Source organism: Leptodactylus fuscus, chromosome 1 (genome assembly GCF_031893055.1).
Source record: "Leptodactylus fuscus isolate aLepFus1 chromosome 1, aLepFus1.hap2, whole genome shotgun sequence".
Taxonomy (NCBI): Eukaryota; Metazoa; Chordata; class Amphibia; order Anura; family Leptodactylidae; genus Leptodactylus; species Leptodactylus fuscus.
In genome coordinates this window covers 76,782,195-76,806,994 of record NC_134265.1, presented here as the reverse complement: position 1 = coordinate 76,806,994, position 24,800 = coordinate 76,782,195, and positions in this window count along the sequence as shown.

Here is a 24,800-nt window from a genome sequence, read left to right as displayed (position 1 = left end):
TATGGTAGATTTAAATGAAATATATATTGTACCTCCTATATAGAGAACCATGACATCTACAAGCAGTTGTACAGAAATGGAAACATCTGGTTTAGCTGAAGTACAAATGGTGGAAACAAAAGAAGCTCAGTAATATAAAGGTTGAGATGCTGAGAGGGCATTTACTGGAGTTACTCAGGAGAGACAGAAATTTCACAGGAGGAAGTGCACAGCTAGGCGCCTTTACCTGCAAACTGACCTCTTTATTGGTGCTAGTTACACCATGCTGCTATTTTTTAGACTTTATTTAATTTGCAGGGTCATACACAGAGAAAGAACAGTGAAGATCATGAAGGATATTGCTTCTGGGAGGATGTGATAGAATCTCCTGACAGATTTGATCAATCTGAGACTCTGTTGACATAGCATTTATGGTTTATATTCATTGCATATGCCAGGAAAACTTCCGACATTTACGCTGAACACAATCTGCCATGTTGCAAATCATGAACATATTCCTTTATCTTCAGTCATAGATATAACCAGCCCAGAGATGTGATCCTGGAGGTTGTGACATAATCTGGCCTTTATCTGGCACTACAAATTACAATTTTGTCCTTATATTTATATTATGCTGGATTTAATTTATTAAGAATTAATTTTGACCATTGGATATTAGAATCCCTGCAAGTATGGATGTCAGATCTCTGGGACTTCATAGAGGCATGGCGGATAGTTCCAGAAACATGAAATTTCAAAAGGCAATAAGATGTAAACTGAAGCCAACGCATTTGCTCAACAAGTGTACTATACAGTTCTACACAGCACAGCATACATATTAATTTACACAATACTGCTAAGTAGGAATCTGCCATCTTGGAAAATATAAAATGGCCTAAATGTCATATAAGTGGACATCACTTTCACTTGTATGGCTAGATGAAAACAGACGATTGCCTGGGATTCCAGGAGCCAGACCCACCACAGTCAGGATTACGCGCCTCTGAATCTGCATCAATGCTGTGAACAGTAGCTGAACTTCTTGCTGATGAAAGAAGGTAAAGTTATGAGCGATGAGATGAGTGACAGGTACCTGAACCCTGGGAAAATGTCAAGTATACATCTGGGATCGTTTTCGCAAATAGGAAATGAGGAAAGTAAAACGATCTATATGCCAAACCCGTTGATGGCTTCCAGTTAATAAAGAAAATTTCTTACTATAGAGAACAAAATATATACAACACGTGAGTAAAATTGTAATTGAAAGGAACCTTTCACTAAGTTTGGTGTCACTAAACCACTAGCATGTCATTGTGTAGAGTGAGGTTTAGGACATTACCTCCACCAAAACTGCATTCAAACCACATCATGAACAAAATACTTGTGTCAAAGTCACAAATTGAACTTTTATTTCATATGCATATGAGTTATTTGGTGTACTTATAGTGCGGCCCCATCTGCTGGACCACCATCTTTATTTTGAAGTTGCTGCAAAACACTGTCCATGGTGTTTGTCAGTCTTCCTGGTTATAGGTGGCAGCCACAAAAGAAAATGGGCGCTCTGGCACTGAACATCTAATTTGTATATAGAATAAAAGTTGAATGATTTGAGGTTTATTCACTAACTTTCCGTACAGCAGCATTTAAGTGGCTTAGAAGCAATTTTGGTGGTTGTAGACCCCTTTAAACTAGCAACAAACATTCTGCATTAGTTGACGTTCTAGACAAATGCATTAAGATGACAGTTTTTTAATGAAACCCATTAAATTCCTCTTCTTATCTGCACTAAAACAAAACATCTGCAATAAGACTTCATTATTCCTTCTTTGTGTGACTTTACATTAATTCACAGTCTATAACACACAGGCCGAGTAAAACTTGCAACTCACAAACATCTGTTGTGTTCTCAGTACTAGAAGATATGATAAAATGTGCTGCAGCAGAAAGACACAAGTACTATCGCCTTATAAAGAACCGGCATTAGCCCCCCATATTATTACCATCCCTACTCCGCAGTCCGCAGCGCTGGTCACTGGCATTGCTGAGACAATGACCTTAATGTAAAATTCCAGAGACATTTTCTATTAAAACGGCATGTCAGACTGAAAACAGAGAAGACATTGCATTTTGTTCTAAATATACCACATGCTTGTGTCTGAATGACTGGCAAATATTAAATATGTCAGTGAAAGGCTAAACTGTCTGCAGTGTCTTTCACCTCTTTTTTTGCACATTAAAATAAAGACTATCCACAGTGTTGTATTTTTAGAGGCTCAGGATGCGTCCGAAACCACAAACAAAATGTCTGGAAGAACTTGTCTGCAATGCAAAGCGAGCAGGAAAGAAGCTTCTCTATGTCTGACATGAATCCAAAGTAACCCCGTGAGGTCTGCTCATTTAGGCCGAAGCCTTCTGGAATTAGTCGCAGAGTTTGTCATTTCTGCTTTTTAATTATTTCTTTAATAAATAGCCAGGCTTCAGTCTGTTAGAATCCATCCGTCATAGACAACCTCATCCAGGCATCGCACTTTACTGGTTTTAGCAAGGCAGCACAATAAATCTCCAGATGATTTTAATCTATCATTTGGAAGATGGCAGAATAGACATAAAACTAGTGAAAACATCCCACACTGACGCTATATATTTCTCTGACTGCTATTCCGTAGTATTAGGAGAAACACTTGTCACTATATGCTAGGCTGGTTATGCAAAGTTAGAAAACTCATTTTTTTTCTTTGTGGCTATATGATGTAATTGTAAATGTCAGTAGTGTAAAATTAAAGTAATAAAACATTAAAGCAGAATGTAGAAGATTTATGGCCGAGCAGAAAGCTAATGATATTTGAAGGAGACTAGTATGGTTTTTATGTGTTTTATAACCCTATCATTATGGCGTGATAATGCCGACTTCTACTGCCTTATGTACAATGCATATACTAACAGTCACTCTTATTAAACACCTTTGTAGAATATGAATATAGAATGAATATAGAATGTGTATTTAGTACTCTCACCTTCCAGCTCTATCAAGATGACTGCTTCTAAAAATGTGGAAGCTTTGGGTAAAATGAAGTATTATGTGACACCCATTCCAATGAGGAGCCTCTGGACTATAAACCATTCTATACAGGTTCTATCCTTAAAGGGGCTCTATTGAAAAGTCATTTTTAGATAATCACATCCTTGCATAGCCTTTAGAAAGGCTATTCCACACATACCTTTTGGATGTAAATTGCCTCAGTAGATTTTGAGCTTCGACCGTACCCCGGAAGTGTCTGTGTGCACTGTCTGCTCTATGTGTATGCACAGCAGACGAGTCATCAGCACAGCAGCCTCTGCTATACCTATACATAGAGCAGATAGTGCACACAGACACTTCCCAGTTCAAGGTCGAATCTCATTAGCATATGAATAAAAATGGACTTATTGAAAATCTACTGAGGCGATTTACATACTAAAGGTAAGTGTGAAATAGCCTTTCTAAAGGCTATGCAAGGAGTGCTTATCTAAAAATGACTTTTCCCAATAATAGAGCCCCTTCAATGGCTAATAAATGGTAGTCACTAACTGACACATACATATAGATGTACATGTCTGGCTCATACAGTACGTTTGGTGAAACTCTTAAAGGGATCTTTTATGTCCACTAAGATAGGAAGTATTGCAGTTGCAGTCTGCTGAGTTTTAGGAATGTCCCCCTTCACAGTACAAGACTATAAAAGTGTACCTTAAGGGGGTGTTTTTCACCACTCAGTGTTGTTGCTGAGCTGTAAGGTTGACCCATCTGAGAGCAGTGACATCAGTAACTGAAAATAACAGCACCGATATCTCTGGAACTGACCCAGATACTGGCAAAACTGAATTCAGTGCAAAGTTAGCATAGCAACGGTGCAGAACACTCCTGATATTAGAGGACAGGAAAGGTCCTGCGTAACACAGGATTTGACATAGCCCAAGTCATCAAGCACTTTTATAGGATGACATGAAATGATATTACATATGTGCACAGAGGAAACACAAAAATACACAAAAAAGCAAAAAAGGAGCTTTATGCATTACTGATTATTGAATGAAAGTCTTCCTACCCTTAGTAATGTGAGCGAGAAATACATTATCTACCTCTGCTGTAGGTTTAATTGATCACTTTATCACATACAGAACACATCAATTCTAGAAATGATTTTTTCTGAAAGGATTATTGTTCGCAAAAATTCTTTTCACTATACATATTTCAAAATTCTTTTTCAAGTAATATCACATTAAGCAACCCATAAGCAATGTAAACTTCTGTTTCTTGGAAATGATCGAGCTTGACAGCTAATGGTATTTGTATGAAGAAATGATAAAAGGAATTCAAGGTTACAAATGAACCGATAAGTATAATATGCTAAAAAGGCAAAAGCGAACAGGAAGCAGGCTAAATGAATGGATTATACAGAATATTTCATTTTTATTTACAATTCACTCATACAGATGTGACTTATCATACGGATCACTGTACATAATTCTCTGTATCCTGCAAATATTTTATAATTTGCAGATCAACTTGAAAGTGATGATCAGAATACAAGCAATTCCTTCGTGTATACAGTCCTATGAAAAAGTTTGGGCACCCCTATTAATCTTAATCATTTTTAGTTCTAAATATTTTGGTGTTTGCAACAGCCATTTCAGTTTGATATATCTAATAACTGATGGACACAGTAATATTTCAGGATTGAAATGAGGTTTATTGTACTAACAGAAAATGCGCAATATGCATTAAACCAAAATTTGACTGGTGCAAAAATGTGGGCACCTCAACAGAAAAGTGACATTAATATTTAGTACATCCTCCTTTTGCAAAGATAACAGCCTCTAGTCGCTTCCTGTAGCTTTTAATCAGTTCCTGGATCCTGGATGAAGGTATTTTGGACCATTTCTTTCTACAAAACAATTCAAGTTCAGTTAAGTTAGATGGTCGCCGAACATGGACAGCCCGCTCTCAAATGATCTGAAAACAAAGATTGTTCAACATAGTTGTTCAGCGGAAGGATACAAAAAGCTGTCTCAGAGATTTAACCTGTCAGTTTCCACTGTGAGGAACATAGTAAGGAAATGGAAGACCACAGGGACAGTTCTTGTTAAGCCCAGAAGTGGCAGGCCAAGAAAAATATCAGAAAGGCAGAGAAGAAGAATGGTGAGAACAGTCAAGGACAATCCACAGACCACCTCCAAAGAGCTGCAGCATCATCTTGCTGCAGATGGTGTCACTGTGCATCGGTCAACTATACAGCGCACTTTGCACAAATAGAAGCTGTATGGGAGAGTGATGAGAAAGAAGCCGTTTCTGCACGTACGCCACAAATAGAGTTGCCTGAGGTATGCAAAAGCACATTTGGAGAAGCCAACTTCATTTTGGAAACAAAGATAGATTGTTTGGTTATAAAAAAAAGGCGTTATGCATGGCGTCCAAAAAGAAACAGCATTCCAAGAAAAACACTTGCTACCCACTGTAAAATTTGGTGGAGGTTCCATCATGCTTTGGGGCTGTGTAGCCAATGCCGGCATCAGGAATCTTGTTAAAGTTGAGGGTCGCATGGATTCCACTCAGTATCAGCAGATTCTTGAGAATAATGTTCAAGAATCAGTGACGAAGTTGAAGTTACGCCGGGGATGGATATTTCAGCAAGACAATGATCCAAAACACTGCTCCAAATCGACTCAGGCATTCATGCAGAGGAACAATTACAATGTTCTGGAATGGCCATCCCAGTCCCCAGACCTGAATATCATTGAACATCTGTGGGATGATTTGAAGCGGGCTGTCCATGCTCGGCGACCATCTAACTTAACTGAACTTGAATTGTTTGTCCAAAATACCTTTATCCAGGATCCAGGAACTGATTAAAAGCTACAGGAAGCGACTAAAGGCTGTTATCGTTGCAAAAGGAGGATCTACTAAATATTAATGTCACTTTTCTGTTGAGGTGCCCATACTTTTGCACCAGTCAAATTTTGGTTTAATGCATATTGCACATTTTCTGTTAGTACAATAAACCTCATTTCAATCCTGAAATATTACTGTGTCCATCAGTTATTAGATATATCAAACTGAAATGGCTGCTGCAAACACCAAAATATTTAGAACTAAAAATGATTAAGATTAATAGGGGTGCCCAAACTTTTTCATAGGACTGTATATATATATATATATGCCCCCTCAACCCTCATATCAGTGAAGACACACAGGTGTGCATACATATGTCTTTTATATAAAGAATAATTGTAATTATTGTTTACAATTATTGTTTACAAAGTGGATACATGCAACTCATCCTGTTCACATATCACCCACATAGCACAGTAATGCCACTAAACACCATACTACCATTATGTAATTTACATATACGTGTCCTGTCTACCATGATGCTGATTGTTAGCAGAATATTGTAATGATGGCGATTCACTGGTGTTCTACCTGTCCCAGCAGGTCCAGCTGACAGGTTACACTCTTTATAGTACCAGCTCCACCGCTCTGCCATGCATGTGCACTTACTTCTGCTGTAAATGCTGTTGAGACTGTCCATGCTTCTTTCTTCCATCTTAAGGGGCCTGTGCTTGCACCCAAATACATCCCATGCCAGTCTCTGTCATTCTGTATTTATAAAGGTCTGTATTATGAGCCATGGCCTGCCGCAGTCAAATATATTTATATGATTCCCCATTACTGATCCTGACCCATTTCCTGACTACTGAACACTCCAAGCAGAAGCAACTTGGTGGTTTCCCTGCAGCAAAGTTCAAATCCCCAGACGGGAGTGTAAGGAGGCATAATAAGGAGGTTACTTGGGAAATGCTCTTAGGAGTTGCCCCCAGTCTAACAGGCTTTGTGACACAACAGGTCCACAACTGCAATCAACTAAAGACAATATGACATAGCAGTGAGAGTTTTCCTAAATATGCCAAGACATTTCACCTTTCCATGCCACCAATCCTTGTGCAGAATAATATTGCTGCAGTCCCTGTTGCAGCTACTGGTACCATTTGGTGTTCAATCCTCGCACCTAGTAAACTGGACCACACATATACAGATCTCTACTGATAACTTACTACAGCATGATATTTAGTCACAAAAGCCATTGAAAAACAAAGTAACAGTTTCTTACAATTGGTTACTTAACTTGTTTGCTGTTGTGTTAAGGATTTCTACATCTGTATGATCAGGATTCTGAATTAGAAGGCAGGGTTCAATTGACAGATCCTACAACACACTTGTAACGTCTCTGCCTGTTCGGGTCTCTGCGCCACCCTACACTCGTACGCTGAGGTACAGGAGTTGAGTTCAGTTTGATTACTTGCTTAGTGTTTTTCCTTGCTCTATCTCTGTAATTGAATTTCCACCACACCCATCTCCTGCACCTTGTTCCTTGTCCATCAAATAGGTAATTCTAGTCCTCCTTGTGTGATTGACAGCCTGTCTTCCAATCAAGCCTAGGGTGGGTCTTTGGCTTTCTATATACTGGAGATCAGCCCTCATAGACTGGCTGGCTATTGTGACTTTTTCCCTGCTAAGCTCCTCTTCTGCTACTATTGTATTGCTGACCTCTGACCTCTAGCTTACCCTTTGACTACTCTCTTAAATTTTGATTCTGTATTGTGTTGCTCAACTGTTACTGGACCCTTGGGTAGCTGACCTCCCTTTGTTGTTGTTTGTCTTGTATTCATTCTGTGTTGTCACATATATAGGTTGTTGACCAGTTGTTGCCTATTGCTTAGGATAGGGCTCGCTGTCTATTGTGCCCTCCCCCCAGGGTTCACCAGCAACTACTGGGGAATTGCTCCTATTGCAATTCCCTTACAACACTATAGATTTTAGTGGCTTGAGTAGGCAGATTAATTCAAAGGGATCTATGTCCTTCCCTATATGGTTTATTGCTTGATTTAATATGCATCCAATTGAACTAGTCTTGTGAAGGTAGACCATGTCCATTCTTATTTTTATACATGCTTTATACTGCTTAAGAAATTATATTTTTCTTTGTGCAACGTTTATACATTAAGATGGCGCCTGTATCCAGTACCGCACCCAGATGCTGACGCACATGATCGTCATGTGGTTTACAAGAAAGACAGTATCATTTCCTGGGAACTCGAAAGCTAAGAGATGTTGAAATTTAACAGCCAATGACTGATCGCCAGTGTATTCGGATACAAGACGTATATGCTTACAGCCTGCCTTTTTCTTATCTTTCTTGCATTCCTGTATAAAAACTGTAACTTCCTCAATAAACCTCAGTTCTGTGTGAACAGGCATCACGCTCATTGCATGGACTGAGATTGAAACTGCATCAATGTCAGTGTTTATCTTTGTCAGCGCGCACATGCATGATTGATTTGGAGCAGGTGACTGACCACTGTAAGTGACCCGTATTCTGGCGGGGGTTCTCCCTCAACAAGTGGTGCCAAAACCCGGGACCACGGCCATGGGACCACCGCGGATGACCGACCCGCGCAGGACCCTGGATGCCGGACGACGTCTCACCGACCCGAGGCCTGATCACCCTCATTAGAGTCATGGTAAGTGTATGCATATTCATATGAATATGTGTCATTTGCCTGTGACTGTCGGTGTGTCGTTGTCTGGCTGACAGGTGATCCAGTTGGATCGATTGTCCGGTCTGAGTGATACAGATAGGTGGGTCCTAGAGCCGTAGTCTGAACTTGTTTTTCCTCACTGGTATATATATATATCACCGAGTGTTCAGTCACCTGTGGTGCTGCAGATTCCAGGAAGTGAATTTCTTGCCCTCTTTGATGTAGAGTAGTGCATGTGACCTTTTGGACGATTGCAGCATTTGGTCTGGGCACGGGCCGTCAGTAAAGAGGACGGGTGCTGTAATTTACTTATTTATTGATCCCTAGCATAAGGCTGTCAGCTGGTGGATTGCTTCTGCTTATTCTTTCCTATCTGATATTGCCCAGTGACCGCAACCTTTGGTCAGCGGAGGACCTGTCAGCAAGAGTCTGAGACCGGTAAAGGTGACTTTTGTTGGTGGTTGTGGGGTCACATATCTGCCGTGCGCACGCAGATAAGCAATATTGGGACCGTAAGAATGTTGCGGTTGTTCAAGAGGGAACATGTTCTGCCTGACAGGGCACAGACTGCTGTTGATTTAGTTCGAATCAGGGAGGGCAAGAAATACGTGAAAGAAGCTTTGAGAATGTATAAACTGGCTGAGGTGCCTCCTACGGGCCGATTGCAACCTAGTATGTGGAGAAAAATGTTAGAAGAGTCACGGGGAGTGTTAGAAGATAAAGGTTTGCTGGAAGCTGCCCAAGCTTATTACAGGGTCGCAAGGACTCTAGAACGTGAGGGATATGAAAATGCTGAACCTTTGTTTCTTTGTTTGGTTATCTGAAACTTAATGATAAAAAGAATATGCCGAGTATAATTGCTTGCGAGCCACTGCCCTAAAATGGCACCGAGAGTAGTGGAGATGGGTGGATCTGTGACGTCTGTAGGCAGCTGAATCCTGATTTGCAAGATGTCTGTGTAGCCTGTGGATCTCCCCGCCCATGCCCCTGTTGTCTCATCTTCCGGACCAACGCCCAGGGATGGCGGAAGTGAGGTTATGGCTGTTCCCAATGGCAGCCATGTTAGTACACCCAGACCAACATCTCCGGCCCCCACCGTCCCTCAGATCACGCCCCCTTTATCCGGTGATTCCAGTGATAGCCACATCCAGTTCCTATCACAAACCCTCAAGCCCGGAAGGTCAAACCCCCAGTAGCCCCCTTTCCGACTGTCTATGCCCAGTTCAGCTATAAAAGACCTCACTGTATACCACTATTATGATGTTTAGAGGATTATACGTTCAAAACTTTGGTTGGGATCTAGTAAAGAAAAGGAAAATTGGGAAGGAAGGAAATTTCCCTTAACATCAAGTATACTTTAAGAGATTCTGAACACTTGTGGTAATTACTAGAGTGAGGTTTGGTATGAAAATAAAAAAATTGCGCAAAAATATTGATGTGTAATTTTGGTGTCAGTATATTAACTGCTGTTTGAGTTTTATTCCTATTTTATTTCTGTAAAGGGCAATCAAAGCATTTCAATTGACTACCAAGAGCTTCAAGGTCGTTTTATCTCATAGACTGCCAGATGCTGGAGGACACGCAGAGAAGATGAAACTTGGCTTTGTGCCAGCACCACAGTCCACAGTCTATGTATTATATCCAAAGAAGTGATTTAGTACAAAAAAAAAAAAAAGGGTTAACCTGAGTAACGTATAATGACAATGTGTATATAGGGATATTCAAGCATATGATGTAATGGTTATGTTTTGAATTATTGTTTGTCTGGTATTGTCTTTCAAACTGTTGTATCCACAAAAGAGCAAAAAGGTGATAGTGAAAAGTTTTGAATCTTCACAGCGTGGGTATGGGAGGTCACGGAGGGGGAGACGGCCACTCACCCTCTGTCGCCTCGCCAACCTACAAGTTGGGGTTTTACCCCAAGTTAAAATCTTTGTGCAAAGGTTCACGGCATACAGAGATTGAATTTGTGGTATCATCTATGTATTACAGAGAATATTCTGATTTTTACTTGTTTGGTTATATATCTATGTGTTTATGTTTTATTTATGGGAGTGGGAAATAATGAGATGAAACTTCTTCTTTGTGTCTTATCCCATAGTTTTGTGTTGAAACCTATGTTGGAATTTTATATCCCGTTATGCTAATTATTCTAACGTGTCTTCTTCTTGTCTAAAAATTTACCATAAGAGACCAGAATCCTTTTCCTGAGCTGACTCAGATCACGGTTATGAGGGAAGGTAACTCATCTGGTCTGTGCTGTATTTTAATCTTTGTATATTAATCTTTATAATTTGTATCATACAGAAGTGTGCACAATATCACACTAGCTTCCGTTCTCTTTTTATGTAGTCACTGATCCCACATAGAATTGTCTTAGTAAAGCATTTGGTGTTGCCTTCTTTAAAGCCATACCCAACCCCTTAAGATAGTTGGAAAAACATATAGTGCAATAAGAGGGGTACGGTAGAAGGTTTTTCTTGTTAGGACTGTGTTGTTAGCAACATTTTGATCTTAAAAGTAAAATTCTAGGTAAATTCTGATAATCTGGAATTTTGAGACGTCCATCCAATAATCCAGAATATAGTGTGAAATTGTGTTAAACATGTATTTTAGTCAATGAGCGGTCACAATGTGTTAGATTATGTGAATCATGAAATGAATGGTTGAAAAATGTTGATGTAATGAAGAGGTGCCAGAAAGTGGTATGAAACAGGAGGTTTAAGTATGTTGCCTAAGTTTAGGATGTCAAAGAGATGGAACTTGGAATGTTGAACCATAAAGTGATGTGACAATATGCACATAATAGGATGGGTATCAGATTTTAGGGTGAAGCAAGTGGAAAGATTGCGCAAGAAAGTGAACGTAGGTTGATGTAAGCTGATTGAAACCAGGATCGTCCCCCATTGTAGGAAAACTGTTATTGAAACATAGAAACTCAGTAAGGTGTCCGAATTTGAAAACGTGTGTGTGTATGTTGAAAAAAAAAAGACGTAGAACAGATTATCTTTGTAATGATGTTTTGGTTTTAGGAAAAAGGAAAGAGAGAGAAAAATTCCTTTGTGTCTAAAAAAAAAAAAAAAAAAGAATTAGAAGTCACTCTCATACCTGTTGTATAGTATTCTGTGTGTATGATTTTGTTGTGTGACCAGGAGATTGATTTGATCCCTCAGTTAATGTTTCTGCTTTCTCTGCTGATATATATATATATATATATGTTCTATATATGTTCTGAATATGTGCCTAACCTTATTGTATTGATATTATGAGATTGTACAAATGTGTTTCTGTTTCTTTAAGAGAGATTGCTGAAGTCTGTAGTCCTACACAAGACACAGCTATGAGATACAGGGGGGGATACCCAGCCGCAGCTATGAGTGGGATGAGCAGCTATGTGAGCTGCAGCATGATAAGATAGTACTGGCTCTTCTTGTATTGTCTAGCTTTGACCTTGCAGAGACTCCTGCGCCCCGTCAGACATGTATCTCTCTCACAGAACATGAAGTACTTTTGGAAAAAAAAAAAAAAAAAAAGGGTCCAGTCCACGTAACATTAAGATTGTGTTAAAGTTCATTTTTCTGACAAGTCACATTTGCTTGCTGCATTAGAAGGTTTTTGTTTTGTTTTTGTTTGTTTGTTTTTTGTTTTTTTGTTTTTTTTCCAGGGGGGAAAGACAGCACAGTCATGTGTGGGATGTGTAGCTGCTTGCACAAGAAGACACTGATTAAATCTCACATTGGAAGTAAAGATGGGAATGAGTCTTGTTGAAGTGTGTCGTGTTTATGTCTCCTAATGTAGCCTTTCCACTCTGCACTAAAAGTTCTTTTTAACTGGTTAACTGTCAGGATCTGAGTTGTTTGGGAAATTGTTGTTTGTTTTCCTGCACGCCCCATCCTATTTATTACCGTTGGCAGCTGCACCTATTCTTTCATTAGAGGTGACCATCTTTAGTATCCCAGTCCCTAGCCTCTTTCAGCTCTCACCCCACCTGTCTGTTAGGTCTTCGTGTTTAGAGAGTCAGAAGTTGTCGGGGCCAAGCTTAGCTTGGGAACAGCTGACCAACACCCGCAGGCAGGGCCTAGTCAGCCAGTAGCGCCAGGGAGAGTTTTCCTACCCCATTCCCATAGAGGTGCATGCAGCATTCAGTATATGGTTGTTTGGGCATTGACACAACCGAACCGTGATGTTATCAATATCTTCAAAGGGGGGGGGGGGTGAAGAAGCATAAGATAACTTAAGAAAACTTTGCTGATATGAATCTGTTGATAACTTTTTTGATTGAGCTCTATTATAGAAGGTCTTATATTTGGGAAAGATGGTGAATCCTGCATCAGATATGCCACAGTCACCGTATATGAGGTAAACCAAGCGTAAGGAGACCTATTATGGGACTCCACGGGTCTCAGCTGGACTTGAAGCCATCGCTTGAACATGGTACAATGTCTGAGGGTAGGTGTTGGATATAGTAGAATTATGGTCCGATCTGGAGGGCAAGGACTTTTGTGTGATGGAGACCCTGCAGCTGCTCATAGGTATAGTCAGAAGTCATGGCACACACCAAGGCTGATACGAAAGAAAGTAGAGGTAGCATGTGGGCAGACACTGCCATTAGCCCAGCTGCGGAAGCCTAGGGGACATGTTTTACTGGTAAGACCCAAACCTTTTAGCTCTCTTTTCAGGTTTTATGACACTGATGCACCGAAGATGGTCCAGGAGGAAAGGAGACTTGGAAAGAGGATGTACAAGTCCTGGTGTCTGGTGGTAAGAGAGTATGTACTGAGAACATTGTTCCCACTGATGGCATAAGCAGATTATTATTATTAAGTGCACTGTTTAGTAGTAGCCATGTGTGACCTGGTAAGCGGAGGATGGGCAGCTGCAGGATTTAGCATCACTATAGTCAGATATATAGATATATATGTGAGCCTGCATGGCATGTGCTAGGCCGGAGAGCCAGGCCTGAAGCCCTTGTACCTGTTCCAGAGATTGCAGGTTGAGTATATACAGTGAGACGGTATGAGTACGTGCTTGGGTGTAGTTGTCTCCCTTCAGGATGGCTTGGGGCATATCTGGTGAGGAAAAACCATCACAAACAGTCCGTGTACAAAGTCCACTAGTTCTGGGGCAGACGTGTCTACGCGTGTCATTATTGGTTACCTGAATCTATTGTCCATAAGTATACGGTGTGTTTCACACTAAGTTGAAAAGAGGAAAATTGATATTTAGCCCTGTCTTTGGATTGTATTCTTTTATAAATGTTCCAGATGTAATATGTTGTGCTGACTGACTATGTGACGAATCATCAAAGACATATGATTAATGTATATTCTCGAGTTTTTCCCTTTTTCCCTCCAGATTCTAAGTCAGTGGAAGGAACTTATAAACTAAAACCCAAAGATTGGATGGTGATAAGGAGATATATGAGATTCAATGGTCACTTCCGGTTCCTGTTGATCGCCAGTACAGCTGTGAGAGTATAAGGAAAACCTTAAACCTTCGCCCACTTGATGATGTTCTTAAAAATAAATGGGACAATAAACTGTTAGAGGATATGGACCTTGAGAAGAGAAAATTTGAAGACTGTTGGATCCATCTGAACTTATATTCCTGTTATGTTTCTATAGTTATTATATTCATATTGTTTATAGGTCTGACATTAGTCAATGTATATGCTTTTTATAAGATGTGAAGGGTATTTCCTTACAGTCCGGTAGTGAGAGATAGGGACAGACATCCCACCCTGCATTCCCTTTGTCTGGAGCTGTTTCAAGGGGGGACTATTAAGGTCATGTGTATATACATGCTGGTAACTATACCTGTTTTATTGCCAATGAAACATCTGGAGTCAAACTAGGCATATTTGGCTCTGACTTCTGCATGGAAAACTCTACCACACCCTCCTCCTCTCTCCAAAACTGACTAGCTATAGATATGATCACAGCAGAAAGAGGTGGAGTCTGCTCCATGATTGGTGAAGAATGTTGTACTCACATTCCCGATAACACTGTGTAGAGATTTCAGGGAAAGAAAAATATAATTTAGGGGGGAATGTGAAGGTAGACCATGTCCATTCTTATTTTTATACATGCTTTATACTGCTTAAGAAATTATATTTTTCTTTGTGCAACGTTTATACATTAAGATGGCGCCTGTATCCAGTACCGCACCCAGATGCTGACGCACATGATCGTCATGTGGTTTACAAGAAAGACAGTATCATTTCCTGGGAACTCGAAAGCTAAGAGATGTTGAAATTTAACAGCCAATGACTGATCACCAGTGTATTCGGATACAAGACGTATATGCTTACAGCCTGCCTTTTTCTTATCTTTCTTGCATTCCTGTATAAAAACTGTAACTTCCTCAATAAACCTCAGTTCTGTGTGAACAGGCATCACGCTCATTGCATGGACTGAGATTGAAACTGCATCAATGTCAGTGTTTATCTTTGTCAGCGCGCACATGCATGATTGATTTGGAGCAGGTGACTGACCACTGTAAGTGACCCGTATTCTGGCGGGGGTTCTCCCTCAACAGTCTAATAGTTAGGTTTAGTATGTTAGGACAGCCTCATAACACCATAGCCCCATTTCCTTTGGTTGCTGTATCTACAAAAAGAGCTGTAGCATCAACTCAACAATACATCACAACATGCTCACCAAAGCCTTAGGCTGCAATTGACCTCATCCTTTAATTTTAACCATAAAAGGATATGTCTTTGATTGTTACAGAGTAACTACTGGCATAACTTGTGCATGTACTGTTTCACTAAGTAGGCTACAGAATCTAGACCCACAGTGTCTTTGGTATTGAACATTTCAGTACTTTATGGTAACTTTTCTTGCTTGATTAATAATGTAGACGTGTTTTTTCTTTTAATCATGTTCTGATGCTTGTGCCCCGCAGTACTTTTAGCACTGAGATGTTGTAAACCAACATTGCAAACATAAGTAAATCAAATCTAAGCTGTCTGATTAACCAGCTCTGCATACTAATAAAACATGTTAGGATTAAATAATTTAATTTGCCAAAGAGAACATTGCTGTCAGCTAGAAAAGTAAAGTAAAACAGCACAAAAACTTTTACTTAAGGTTCTGATTTTATTTTATTTTTAAGCCTTTCTGCTCATATCCTTACCGTACAGAACCATGATCTTATACCGAGTAAACGTGTATCATATACCTATACATATACATATAGGGACATATACAAGGGGCTGGTTCCCAATTCAATCCACCCTCTTGCTTGCTCTAATCAGTACTAATTGGCATTACTTTCCGGGTAACCAATGAGCACTTCCATTAACTGTGATGGCCAGCCTGAGAGAGAGTACTGAGATTCGTACTCACCACTTACCACTCCTGGGACTCCACAACTCATCTGTGCACTGGTGTCACTCCGATGTAGGCGCCAGGACCAGAGAAGGAACATGGAATCCTGCAATCAGTAAGTACTGAGAATGTGTGAGACCAGTAGGTTATACTATGTGGGGACACTAAAAGGACACTATAATGTGAAGGGAAACCTCTCCCACAGTACCATGGCATAATTCATAAAAATAGTTGTCAATTATAAATAATACCGACCACTGGACATGCAACATTTGCACAACTATGCTCTACCTATGTGAGAAATACACTGCAAAGTGGAAATCAGTTAACAATTACATTCCAGATTTCATCAGGTTACATGGCCAGGACCGACTCCGGACCACACAACATCCAATACGTGAAGATGCTGGCACGCCTAACCCATGAAAGCTTTACTTCTCTACTGATCACCACTAAATCACATACTGGACTGTGCAGACTTTTCAGACTTCAAAGCTCTTAATCACTTTGTGTTTGATGCCCAACATGTGTTAGTGTTCCAGTATGTGTATTTTATGTGATCAATAAGGAAGTGAAGAAGTTTTTAACAGAGATGGAGTGCCAACATCTTTTATACTGAGCAAAGAATGTACTGGATTAGAGGATTATCACTGTGCAGACTTGCTGCTAATTCTTGTTTCACCACAACAACTCAGTGGCGCACTTCTGTGTATAATTAGTGATGGGCAATCCTCCCATGATTTGTTTCACAAGGTTCCCTGGGAAAATTGGTTTAGGGTTGAAATTGTTAGCCAGAAAGCATGGATGAAGTTCATTATTACACTCTGAAGTCTCTTCAAGTCCCAGAGTATAATCATCAGAGGCCAGAGAGGGTATATAAAAATAAACACTTACTCAACCATCCACCATGTCTTCTTGACTCTAAGCTAGCGCTGAGGCCTGTGCAGTTGGTGCTTTTGGATCCAGAGAAGAGGAGCGTGAGAGAAAAAGGCGGTGAAGAAGGCAGAGGTGTCACTGGAGCGTTTTCAAGCTGCACTGGGGACACCATCAGTGCTGCAAAAAAACTCATTTACATAAAGAAGAAAGAAGATATTTCTGAGGAACAGCGGCGCGGATTAGAATAATAAAGGTATGAGAAGAATAGCCTTTCTTAAGGCTATTCTTACGTGTATTTACTGTAAAAGAGTTTCTAATGATAGAATCCCTTTAAGTGCATCATGAACTATGGTAGTTTCAGACACTGATTTAGTAGTGTGTCACTTATAGTTTAGTTTTTACTTTGTGCTCCATGACCCCTTCAAACAGCTGATCAGTAGTGGGGCCAAGTGTCAGAACCTCGCTGATTCCTTATATATATTGAAAACTGATTACCAATAAAAATGAGCTGGAAAACTCCTTTGGAAAAGCCCAAGTTGCTCTTAATGAAATATTTTCGCATTGACCCCTTATGTTATGCCCCCTCAGATCAATACTTAATGCCTCTTATATAAATGTCCCCTTATCTTCATAATGCTCCTGACGACCCCTCATATCATTGATTCCCAAAAGGGGTGCTTTGGAAACCCACCTGGGCTGTGATAATCTGGTTGGGAAGATGAAAACATGCCTTCACACAATATTATCTGGCAAAAAGACAATTTTTTCACCTTTTGGTGAAATTTATTTGGTAGAAGTGAAAAGGGGGTGCCCTGAAAAGGTTAAAAAACACTGCCTTATGTAAATAATCTCCCTTATGTTCTTTATACATTGCTCAAAAAAATAAAGGGAACACTCAAATCACACATCCTGGATCTGAATGAATGAAATATTCTTATTGAATACTTTGTTCTGTACAAAGTTGAATGTGATGACAACAAAATCACACAAAAATCATCAATGGAAATAAAATTTATTAACCAATGGTGGCCTGGATTTGGAGTCCCCCCAAAATTAAAGTGGAAATACACGCTACAGGCTGATCCAACTTTGATGTAGTGTCCTTAAAACATGTCAAAATGAGGCTCAGTAGTATGTGTGGTCTCCACGTGCCTGTTTGACCTCCCTACAATGCCTGGGCATGCTCCTGATGAGGTTGTGGATGGTCTCCTGAGGGATCTCCTTCCAGATCTGGACTAAAGCATCTACCAACTCCTGGACAGTCTGTGGTGCAACGTGACTTTGGTGGATGGAGCGAGACATGATGTCCCAGATGTGTTCAATCGGATTCAGGTCTGGGGAATGGGTGGGCCAGTCCATAGCTTCAATGCCTTCACCTTGCAGGAAATGCTGACACACTCCAGCCACATGAGGTCTGCATTAGGAGGAAGCCAGGGCCAACCCCATCCAAGTATGGTCTCACAAGGGGTCTGAGGATCTCATCTCGGTACCTAATGGCAGTCAGGCTAACTCTGGCGAGCACATGGAGGACTGTGCGGCCCTCAAAAGAAATCCACCCAACACCATTACTGACCCAAACACCATTACTGACCCAAACCGGTCATGCTGAAGGATGTTGCAGGCAGTAAATCGCACTCCATCGGGTCTCCAGAGATGACAGAGACTGGAGATGCCTTGGAGAGCGATCTGCTGCCTTCAACATCCTTCAGCATCCTTCTGGTCCAAACAAGTTCAGTCTGATTAATCTTCCTGGGAAACCTTGCAAATATTTGCTAAACAAATTTTGAGAGATTCGCCAATAAGTAATGTTCACCTTGTTCTCTTATGTATAAACACAATAGATATATGACATATATCTACCAGTTTGCTTTGGTTGCCGTTGAGAAAAACACATGCAGACACTTCAGTGCTGAATGCAGAAGAGAACCCCAATAAAAAAAGACCATGATAACAAGATATCCATTTTAGCAAGAAGAATGGCATTCAGAGGAATAGATGCTATAGAACACCAATACATATATAACATGTTTACATAGGTTTACATAGCTTATCAGCTCTTCCTCTGGACAGGTTTCTTGTCACCAAAGTGGATATCTCATTTTCCTTGTCCTTTTACATGAAATTCTGTCCTACATGCCAATAAATGTCACCCAGAGATTGCTCAAATATAGATAGTGGACTGTGTCTGTTGGCACTTGTGTAGTGACCAACAATGCGGCATCTTCATCATTTACACCCATAGTCTAAAACATTATTGGGTCTTATATAGAGATGAGTGAACACTAAAATGTCCGAGGTTCGAAATCCAATTCGAACAGCCACATACTGTTCGACTGTTCGAACGGATTTGAAACCCCATTATAGTCTATGGGGGGAAATGCTCGTTTCAGGGATACGCAAAATTCGATAAAATTATACTTACCAAGTCCACGAGTGACGGTCGGGCTGGATTCTCCTTGAAGTCTTCTCCAGGCGCAGCGCTCCCGCGGCGTCTTCCGGTTGGAATTCACTCTGCCTAGGCATCGCGCATGCGCAGTCGGCTCTGCCCGGCCCGACGACTGAGCAGTGCCGACTGCGCATGCGAGGGCATGCCCGCGTATGTGCAGTCAACTCTGCCTAGGCCGGATGCCTAGGCAGAGTGAATTCCAGCCGCAGGGACGCTGCACGGAGAAGACATCTAAAGGTAAGAAAAGAACCAGCGTTGATTGGCAGAATGTATAGCATTCTGCCAATCAACGCTGGTTCTGCATCGAACCATAAACTTCGAACAGCTAGTAGTGTTCGATCGAGTACGAGTATTTTGAATACCGTAGTATTCGATCGAACACCTACTCGATCGAACACTAATCGCTCATCTCTAGTCTTATAGTCACTCTAAGATTCTTAGGTTATGTACAATTCCAAGGCAGATAGAGCAATTTAGAAGGGTCAAGAATGATTGGGCGAAGGATAAAGTTTCTGTATTAATATCTCTGGTTTATTGTTTTATCATTAAATATTAATAGTCCCTAGCATACCTAAGAGATCCTATATTTTCAGTACCATAGTGTAGGTTTTAGGTATTGTACTTGCATATGTAATATGCTCATTCAATCAATTTTACTTTCAATGAAGACCCATGCTTTGCTGAAATACGGTAACTGAGCTGCTTTATGTTGGACAGTAAATACTTACATGTATAATGCAGTAATTGAGTTATTTTGCTACAGATTGTAAATGCATAGGTTTATAGTTCACGCATTTAATTACAATATTGTGGATTGTTATTGCATATGTTTAGAATGGGAAGACTGCACTAGTTTATTGCAGATTGCAGATCCATGCATTTATAATGAAGCTATGTCTGTTGATTCACTTTATTGAGTTATTGTTAGCATAATTCAGAAGCTAAATCTTAGCGCAATGCAAGATTTATGAAAAATGAGACACCTACATGCAATTTGTAATGCCAGTAGTCAAAGTGAGCAATGTACTGACACTCTGTGGCACATTAATACCTCTGTCATGGTACGTGTGCTTCTTGTAAATCACTCACAATCTACAGTAGTGTAGGTGAAGATGGAGTTTGTAAAACTTTTAATAGAATAGAGCCATATGCTCTTCCACATAAAGGCATTATGTGGAATCCAACTCTACAGTCTTCCTATTTAATGTATTTCACTGCATAGGCATAAATACTTTCATTGTACCGCATGAGATTTACTGTAACTGATCAAAAGAAATGAAATTGCTAATTATAAATGAACAATTCTATAAATTTCATATTTTTACCATCACGGATGTGGAAAACAAAGTGATCTTCCTGTCTTATGGTTATGCTAAGTCTGCTCTTTGTTCTCCTCTTTATATGGTTTATTCTTTCTTATATTGAATAAATGTCTTATTTAATACAGCTCATAGCTCCGTTATTAGTATCTAAAGTTCTCTACCGTAGTTCATCTTCCTTCATTTACCCTCCACTATCTTATTGTTTTTGTTCTATGTCTATCATGGACGTCTCCCATGCTGTACCTATACTCTAGAATGCTTTGAGGTCTCTGTCTAGAACTGGCCATACACAGCCAACAATGGTTTCTAAAAAAAATACTGCTTGTGTCCCTCCCATGGCAGCTTTTGTCTGGCAAAAATAGATCAGTTGTGTTGAAATTATCTGTTAGACAGCACAACATGAAAGCGTTTGGCAATTTCAGCCAATCTTGGTCGATCATCACCCAATATGTGTACTCTCATTGTATTTTTGCTTTAAACTAGACTGCCAACTCACTGGGCATTTCAGTGGGTATTGCTGATGGTGAGATTGTTCATATGATTGATGAAATGGCCACATCAAAACCATAAAACTACCTTGCATGGTAAGCTTAAAATCCATCGTCCACACTTTTAGGCCTACCTTGGAAATCCATGTTTTAGAGAGATATATAACTGCATTGTTGCTCTGTACTGTACAACCCACAATGCACATGTAAGTTGAAAACCCATACCTGTTCTCTAAGGCTGGTTCACATCTATGTTTGCGTTTCCGTTCGGTTACCTAAAGTAAACCCGCAGACCCCTTAGACTATAATGGAGTCTGTGTGGTTTCTGCATGAAACAAGCAAAGAGAATAGTGCTTGCAGGAAACCTGAACACAGATATGAATAGCGCTTAAAGGGGCTCTATCATTGGGAAAAGTCATTTTTAACTAATCACATCCTTGCATAGCCTTTAGAAAGTCTATTCCACACCTACCTTTAGTATGTAGATTGCCTCAGTGGTTTCTGAATAAGTCAGTTTTTATTCATAAGATGATGACTCAGCTTCCTGTTTGCACACACACATAGGAGATAATACCAGGGACGAGTGCTGCTGGGAACTTCCTGTGCTGGCTGGAAGCTCATTAGCATATGAATAAAAACTTATTCAGACACCACTGAGGTTCTACATACTAAAGGTAGGTGTGGAATAGCCTTTCTAAAGGCTATGCAAGTAGGTGATTAGTTAAAAATGACTTTTCCCAGTGATAGAGCCCCTCTAAGCTCTATGGTCCATATTTTCTTAGACTCATTTTTTTTTTACTGCAGATCACATAAATTTGACAGTTCGGTTGATTTGCACCAAATTTATTAGAAAAATGCAGATTTTGTCTCCTTCACAGTCTGTGTCCTTTTCTTGTATATCTAGCAGGCACTAACAAACGTCATAAATGTTACCTATGACATATAACATTTCAATCACAATCTGCGATAATCGGCATAATAAATGAGGGACATAGAGTCTTTTTAGCTTTGCTTTCTCTTATACAATGCACTTTACATCTGGCTCAGTGACAAGTCCATGTAGCGTTATTGATTTTTCTTCACTGTAAGTGACTGAACACTGGACAAATAAATCACTTTGTACCTTGTATATTTCCTTCTTTGTTCCCTGTAGATTGTAAGCTCCTGTAGTCAGGATGCTCACCTTTCATTTCACTTTCAGACGTTCATAGTTTTATATCATGTTGGTTTTGTGTCATTTTTTTTGCATTCTCTGCTTCTCTTGCATATAACATGCCACTGAATATGTTGGCTCTATATAAATGAAGGTGATTACTTCTTCCTTTAAGAATTCCAGCCTGTAATGTTTGTAAAACTAGTTCCCATAAAAGGCTATTCAAGGAGGCCGTATAAGTTGCCGCCATGAATGCTACATTGCTGACTGATTATAATTACATGTTTTATTTTTACAATTTAATCCAACTTTTTATATATCATCTTTCAATTCTATTTACTGAAACAATTCCATATATAGAAGAGATCTACATGACCATCCTGACTCTTGGTTACTGTGATTAAAGTGATTTTCTGGTGTTTTTCTTTTACTTTCTTTATTGTACCTAAAACAATAGCTGCTCCACAGACAGAACACAAACTCAGCTTTCCTGACTATGTATGTATTCTTAGATCAGAATATAGTAAATTAAACCATCAGGACGAGATGGCACTGTCTCTAGCTGCCTATGTGATTCTGTACTGAGGTACTTCCTGGCGCCGCCTTGTGTGTGGCTGCCTGATACAGTGCTTCAAGCTGGGAGCAACCTTTATCTTTCCCTTTTCACTCTTTTTCTCTGTATCTTCAAGAATCCTGTAACCAAGCAAACTAGCACTATGAATTAGCAACTATAAATCGAATGGAAGATCCTGTGGAGTATTTTGTTCCTTTTGTTTCTATTGTTAAGCATGGACAATGACTCAAGACCTGGAGTTTTTCCTGTGCACATGTGCCTGTTACCATCCCCCCAGGAGCTAAGGACAGCATGGACACCATGTGGGATGGAGGAGAAACCTACATGGAAGTGTGGACTTCTTCTTTTCAAGGAGATGATTTTTGGCATCTATTGCTGATGTGTGAAAATGCTACAGCTGACTGGTATTTCTTTCTTTTACTGTGGACACGTGGGACTCTGTTACAGCCTGGGAACCTACCATCACCCACCTACCCATGTGTTTATGGAAGCTTGGCAAGAGAGCAGCACCCTGTCTACCTGGATGGCTTAAGACCTCTCTGGGCAGTAGAACACAGTGGTAAGAAGAAAGGAGGAGGAGGGCTTGTGATGAAGGATATTTGGGGCATTTTTTTGTGGTTAATGGACAATAGTGCTGATGCAAGATACCGAACTATCAGCTGTGAGCATGAGATCTCACCAGCTACCAAAGGAACTGCCATATGTTATTATGATAGCTGCATATGTCCCCCACCTCTGCCTGTTATATCTACATGCTGTCACCCCCCTCCTCATGTCCTCCAACCATAGTCGGGCTGTATTATTAACATCACTTCACACATAGAACTAAATGATCCTGCAGTGTTTCTTTCTTTTTAGTTGCTATGATTCCTAGGATTTCTCTATCTGCCATGAGCTTGTATGTGTTTCTCTCTTGTTATATACTACTGTACCATCTATGAAACTGTATCACTGAAATTTCCCCATTGTGGGACTATTAAAGGATTATCTTATCTTATCATGGGACTGATCCGAGCACAGACATAGACAAGTCTAAAAAACAAGATGGCGTCTCTGCAGGGTTTCCTGGAATGCAAAACAGTCTATTAAACATTCTTTTAAAAACAGCACCAAGTCAGTCTACAGGTTATTTGTGGGGTTGCAGCTCAGCTTTACTTATTTCAATGACAGGCTCTTGCTTTAGCTACTATAGTTGTCTTACAGCCATTCGTAGGGCTATGAGGGAGAATCACTGGTAGTCATTTACTGTACATTTGTTTATTCTCCCTTTTGTGTCCCTTTTTAAGGCTTTAGTCAAAACATCACCAAGAGACAGCCATAGACAGACAGTATTCTAAGGCAGATCTAATTTATTTGCATATTCTTTTCCCAGGGAGCATTGACTGTAAGACTCCCTATGACAGCTGTTAGTCTCCACAAGGAGAAACAGCGTCTCCTGAGATTTATCACATCAAACAGTTTCTTTTACTGAATGCCGGTAAGAACATATCTAATATATGCAATAGAGTATGGTTATAAAATTAATTTTTTGCACAGAAAAATTGTGTCATAATCATGCCTAACAACTTTCAAAGGACTGAAAGAGGGACAAAAGGGGCGATTATAGGCTTTGGTCATACCACTTTGTGCCCCACATTATACATCTTTAGTAGCCTTGACATGGTATCATGTCCCTTTGTGGTACCAATATAGTACAGTGTCCCCTTCTAGCTGCAGTATAATGCCCCTTATAGTATCCCTACATTATGCCCTCCTCAGTGTGGTCCCTGTAATATAATGTCCCCTTACTATGACTCACACTGTATAAAGCTCCTCAATATGACCCTCTAGTATAATGTCTCTCTTAACATCACCCCCACAGTATAATGTTCTCCTCAATAGGGCACTCACAGTATAATGTCCATCTTAATATCGCCTCCATAGTATAATGTCCCTTCAATATGGCCCTCACATTATAATGTCACCTTAATATGCTCCCACAGTACTGTATAATATCCTCATTAATGTTGCCCCACAGTTTAATGTCCCGCTTAATATGCCCCCCACAGTATATT